Below are 6,000 nucleotides of genomic sequence, written 5' to 3'. Positions count from 1 at the left end.
TGCAGATTGTGATCAACATAAATGTGTCAGTTTTGTCAAAGATATGTGGGATCCCTTGTCAATTAAAAACAGATCTTTAAGACCTTCCATCTATGATCCAGCTATGGGGAAAATTCCTAAACTATGCAGCATCAAAAGTAAAATTAATGTGTCTAATAAAGTTTCTCCTGTTGTTGTCGCAACTTCTTCTGCATATGAATCGATGTCCCACTCTGTTCACACCTGTAAAGGCCTGTTGCCTGATGACAGTTGCTCCAGTGTTTCTGTCCTGAACACCTTGCAGTCTGGTCCACAGATTGTGGATGTTTGCGCTAAGGAAGCGTCAGTTTCGCAACCTAAAGCGATCTTCGATTCGCAAATTTTGCGTTCTGACTCCTCGGATTTGACATTGTTAGCCGAGTCTAAGGGTGAGACAGCGCTTTGGTTTTGCGAATCTGATACTGGGGAATCTTTGCCTTGTCCAGAGAAGATCTCTGGGAGCCTGTCCTGTACCATGAATAAAACCATGATGTACAATCGCGCTGACATTTGTGAGTCCCTTTCTTGCTCAGAGGCTGGTACTGACTCTCCACCCTGTACTCTGGATGAGTCAGTATTGCCTTGCATAAAATCTCCTGCAGTGACCCTAGAGGCTTGTCTAGGTATTGCTACTATTATCACCTGTTTTTCTGCCATTTTGGAATTGCTGTCTAGTTTAACTGCTATGCAGAATTCTGTGTGCAGTGAGATTAGAGTTAGGGAGTCAGTGTGTTTTTCCAGTAAATATTCCTGTGCATCCTGTTCATGAAGATAAAATTCAGTCTCAGCGGATTGTAGAACCATCCCTGGGACATTTGCTCTGTCCACAAAATGTATTTGATGTTTTGCCCTGTAACATGGATAGTTCAGAATCCTTGATTTCTTTGTCAGAGAACTTGGGAAACGATGCTCCTGAGCTTTTGTCTGTTGTTCTGGAGGTCTCCGACTTGCTCCCAAAGGGTGCAGAACTTTTAGGAGGTGCCTCCTGTCCCGCAGGGCCTCCTGAGGTGTTGCCCACTTCAGTAGGCATCGCTGCTATATTGACTACTTTTGCAGCTCTTGGGGAGCTTCAGTCATGCGTAGTCAATGATGAATGTTGGTTGGATACCAGTACAGTCACGGAAATTTCTAAGTCTGAGTCCAAGACTTCTTTTGTAAGTCCAGTGCTTGTGACCACTACTCGTGATGATTCTCTGCCCGGTTTTGGTTTTGATCTTGTCGTGACGGACTCCGAGGTTGGCAGTTCCTCGACGTGTTTTGAGGTTTCTCTTGTGCTAGTGTACCCCGATGTGCTCTGTGACCCAGAAAGCCCAAGTGTGTCTCGGTTGCCAGCATGCTCAGATGCTTCCTCAGTGGAGACATGTTCTGATATTGCCTGCCTGCTTGCCAGGGGCGTAGGGAGGGGGGGTCAGAGGGGTACATCTGTCCCCCCCCCACAGCATCTGGGGGGGCGCTTTGGCAGTGTTGGGTGACTGGAGAATGGCAGCAGTTGTTTCTCAGTATTCAGCTTGCTGCTGCGCTGTTCTCCAGTCTCTCCTGCCCTGCCTGTGTGCGTATAGAGAGCGCCCCTCCTCTTCTCTCCTCTATGACACTGAGGGGGGGGGGGGGCGGGACTGAGCCAAACAGACCGGGTAATTCAAGCTGAGCAGGAAGAGAGGAGATGGCTGGCTTCTAGCTAATGAGTGTGGAGGAGATGCTGCTGTCAGAATCGAAGAGGTAGAAAACTAGCATGTGAAAAGTTTGCTGGCATTTTGTTTACTTTAGCTGCCTGGTCCTGAGCTGCTGTGGAGCGAGTGACCAGCGGGGAGGCACTAATTAAATGATTGCAAAGCAATGTTAATGGAGTATGTTTTCAATGATAATGGTCTGGGGTATGCTTTTTGTATTTAGCATTGTGCAAAGGTCTGCTATATCTCTGTGTTATACTATATACAGTGCTGCAGATTACTTTCTGCCCATACAATTGTATATAGGTTTACACTGCAGCTGGCTGGCTTCTATGTTCTCCTATATTCATGTAGCCCTCTCTTATCAGGCAGCTCCTCTCCTCCCCAGTCATCTCCCTTTTGATTCCCACACAGACTGTAAAAACTATTCACCTGGGTTCATCTAAAAGTGACCATACGTCAGGTGACTTTGCGGCAAATCAAGCATCCGATTAGATCATTATAACCTCATTGGATAAAAATTTGTGCCGCTAAGAGCATGCTTGATTGACAATGCAACCAATTTCGGGTTTCTGGAAATTGGTTACATGTAAACTCGCTTGATCGGGTACATGGCAGTAACGGCGTACAATATTGGGCCGAAAGCGACGTCACGTAACGCGCTGTCCTCCCTAATGTAAAATGTTCCCGCAGGGGCAGTATATTTTACTTGTCTGTCACTGGCTTTGGGCTCTGTCTACATACAGGTGCCCCACCTGGTTGCCAGACATTACGTGGGTGACGCCACACATGTGCCCAAGTATATGCCGGCAACCACATGGGGCGCATGTGTGTAGTAGACAAAGCGAAAACCAGCGACGGACAAGTAAAATATACTGCACCGGGCACTGGGAGGGCATTTTACATTAGGGGGACAGCGTAGAGGCAGTGAGATGGTGGATGCGGCGTCACAAGGCTGATTCCCAAGAGATTTATGCTGAAATCTATCAGGAATTTACCTGTGGTGTATGGGCAGGCAGCAGATTCGATCAGAGAGAGATCTGTCTCTTGGTCGATCTGCCCATACATCTTCTGATGTATGGGCACCTTACAGGATACCTGATGTGACATGATGAGATAGACGTGTATGTACAGTGCCTAGCACACATATAACTATGCTGCGTTCCTTTTTTTTTTTTCTTTCTCTGCCTGAAAGAGCTAAATATCAGGTATGTAAGTGGCTGACTCAGTCCTGACTCAGACAGGAAGTGACTACAGTGTGACCCTCAGTGATAAGAAATTCCAACTATAAAACACTTTCCTAGCAGAAAATGGCTTCTGAGAGCAAGAAAGAGATAAAAAGGGGAATATCTTATCAGTGAGGGTCACACTGTAGTCACTTCCTGTCTGAGTCAGGACTGAGTCAGCCGCTTACATATCTGATATATAACTCTTTCAGGAAGAGAAAGAAAAAAGGAACTCAGCATAGTTATTTGTGTGCTAGGCACTGTACATACACATGTCTATGTCATCTTGTCACATGTCACTGTGGGTATCCTTTAAAGGGGTTCTCTGGGGGGGGGGGGGGGTTGGGTTGGAAAAAAAACCAAAACACACTTACCTGGGGCTTCTACCGGCCCCCTGTAGCTGTAATGTCCCATGCCGTCCTCCAACGATCAGCCGTTCCCTGCTGCCGGCCCCAGTCTAACGCGGCATCTCATCACACTGCAGCTGCGCATGTGCGTGCTGCCGCTCGCGTCATCAGAAGCTTACTGCGCAGGCACAGTACAAGAAAACTTCGTACTGCGCCTGTGCAATAAGCTCCCGATGACGCGAGCGGGAGCGCTCATTATTCGTCTTATTAGACAAATAATTAGTCTTATTAGACTTAGACTTATTCCCGGTAGGGAACGGGTGATCGTAGGAGGACGACGCGGGGCATGACAGCTACAGGGGGCCAGTAGAAGCCCCAGGTAAGTGTCAGATTTACAAACTCCCCCCAGAGAACCCCTTTAAGTTGGTTCCTTTGTTATTGCATTCTGAGCACAGTGGTTCACCCAGCTGTTTGGAGCAACAGCACTTTTTCTCTTTCTGCAGCAGCCCATTAATGTGTCACCCTAATTATTATAAAGAATTTATACTATGCTGATGTCCTCCATAGTATGTTACAGAGTACATAGTCATGTCACTGACTGTCCTCAGAGGAGCTCACAATCTAATCCTACCATAGTCATAGTCTAATGTCCTACCATATGATTATTATGTATTTATATAGCACTGACATCTCCTGCAGCACTTTACAGAGTACATAGTCATGTCACTGACTGTCCTCAGAGGAGCTCACAATCTAATCCCACCATAGTCATAGTCTAATGTCCTACCATATGATTATTATGTATTTATATAGCACTGACATCTCCTGCAGCACTTTACAGAGTACATAGTCATGTCACTGACTGTCCTCAGAGGAGGAGATCACAATCTAATCCTACCATAGTCCTAGTCTAATGTCCTACCATATTATTATTATGCATTTATATATCACTGACCTCTTTTGCAGCACATTACAGAGTACATGTCACTGACTGTCCTCAGAGGAGCTCACACTCTAATCCCTACCATAGTCCTAGTCTAATGTCCTACCATATTATTATTATGTATTTATATGGCACTGACATCTTCTGCAGCACTGTACAGAGTATATAGTCATGTCACTGACTGTCCTCAGAGGAGCTCACAATCTAATCCTACCATAGTCCTAGTCCTAATGTCCTACCATATTACTATTATGTATTTATATAGCACTGATATCTTCTGCAGCACATTACAGAGCACATAGTCATGTCACTGACTGTCCTCAGAGGAGCTGACAATCTAATCCTACCATAGCCAGTCTAATGTCCTACCATATTATTATTATTATTATTATAATTATGCGCTTGAGTGAACCTAACTTGCCTAATCTCCATGCTCCCATCCAGTGACTGACTAAGCATTACCTCATACTGTGCTGTGTGATCTGGCTTTCTTGTATTCCTGTATTGTAATATTGCTGTATGTCACCCTAAATATTGTCTGTAACCTAATGTCCAGCGCTGTGTAATATGTTGGCACTTTATAAATACAATAAATAATAATAATAATATATAGCTCTGACATCTTCTGCAGTGCTTTACAGAGTCCATAGTCATGTCACTGACCTTCCATAGTCAGTTTAATCACCCTAATCTTGTGATCATTAACCCTAACCTGATACTTTACTGTATATTTTTTCCCATAATCCTATTGTCTATTTCCTAGCCTTACCCTAAACTGCCAAAAGGTCTTGTCAATACCCAATATCCTGATCTATTAGTATCTCTAACATCCCCCTCTCCTACTTCTGATAACCCCTGGTGCTGTTCCCCAAGTGTATAAATGTGCATGTACATGCAGCCTCGGACAGGCCCACCGAACCACCGATGGTCCCATCGGTGGGCCCCGGCCGTCCCGCCTCCTGGGGGCCCCAGTGCTAAAAAGGAGGGGGCTAAGCGCAGGAAGGGGGGACATTGTGCACAGATCGGCGGGGAGGGGCGGAAGCCTCCCCCCCCCTCCCTCACCTAGGGGCCCCCCTTCCGCGCTCCCCCCCCCCTCTCCAGAATTGCAGCCAGCGGGGAAGAATCACTTAACGGCATGAGTTACGGAGATGAGATCCGTAGCTCTGCGTGCCGCTGGCTGGTCTGCTCTGGTTCCTGAACTGACTGTCCAATCACGCTCTCGCAGGAAGTACTGCGAGAGCGTGATTGGACAGTCAGTTCAGGAAGCAGAGAGCAGACCAGCCAGCGGCACGCAGAGCTACGGATCTCATCTCCGTCATGCTGGTAAGTGATTATTTGCATATATATATATTGATTATCTGCAATTCTGGAGCGGGGGCCCCTAGGTGAGGGAGGGGGGTTTCTGGTCACTGCTGCCCACATTATGATTTTCTGGTGTCTGCTGCCCACATTACGATTTTCAGGTGTCTGCTGCCCACATTACGATTTTCTGGTGACTGCTGCCCACATTACGATTTTCTGGTCACTGCTGCCTACATTGCGATTTTCTGGTGTTTTCAGGTGTCTGCTGCCCACATTACGCTTTTCTGGTGACTGCTGCCCACATTACGATTTTCTGGTGTCTGCTGCCCACAGTACGATTTTCTGGTCACTGCTGCCCACATTGCGATTTTCAGGTGTCTGCTGCCCACATTACGATTTTCTGGTCACTGCTGCCCACTTTTGGGGGGGGGTATCTGGCACCAACCTGATTGCATTTTGGGGGGTATCTGCCGCCAATCTGATTGCATTTTGTGGGG

The 6,000-nt window shown here is 46.7% G+C and overlaps 1 protein-coding gene across 1 annotated transcript in view; it reads left to right on the top strand.

The window, feature by feature from the left end:
- The first annotated feature begins 5,505 nt into the window (after nucleotides 1-5,505).
- Nucleotides 5,506-6,000, top strand: part of LOC137518080 (uncharacterized) — an 83,799-nt gene continuing 83,304 nt past the window's right edge. The window contains exon 1 of the mRNA XM_068235365.1: nucleotides 5,506-5,524. The gene's annotated coding sequence lies outside the window, so the exon portion shown is untranslated. The remainder of the gene's footprint in view (nucleotides 5,525-6,000) is intronic.

The sequence above is a fragment of the Hyperolius riggenbachi genome, chromosome 5, assembly GCF_040937935.1.
Source record: "Hyperolius riggenbachi isolate aHypRig1 chromosome 5, aHypRig1.pri, whole genome shotgun sequence".
Taxonomy (NCBI): Eukaryota; Metazoa; Chordata; class Amphibia; order Anura; family Hyperoliidae; genus Hyperolius; species Hyperolius riggenbachi.
The sequence above is the reverse complement of the archived record's forward strand: the minus strand, read 5'-3'. Positions and strand labels throughout refer to the sequence as shown.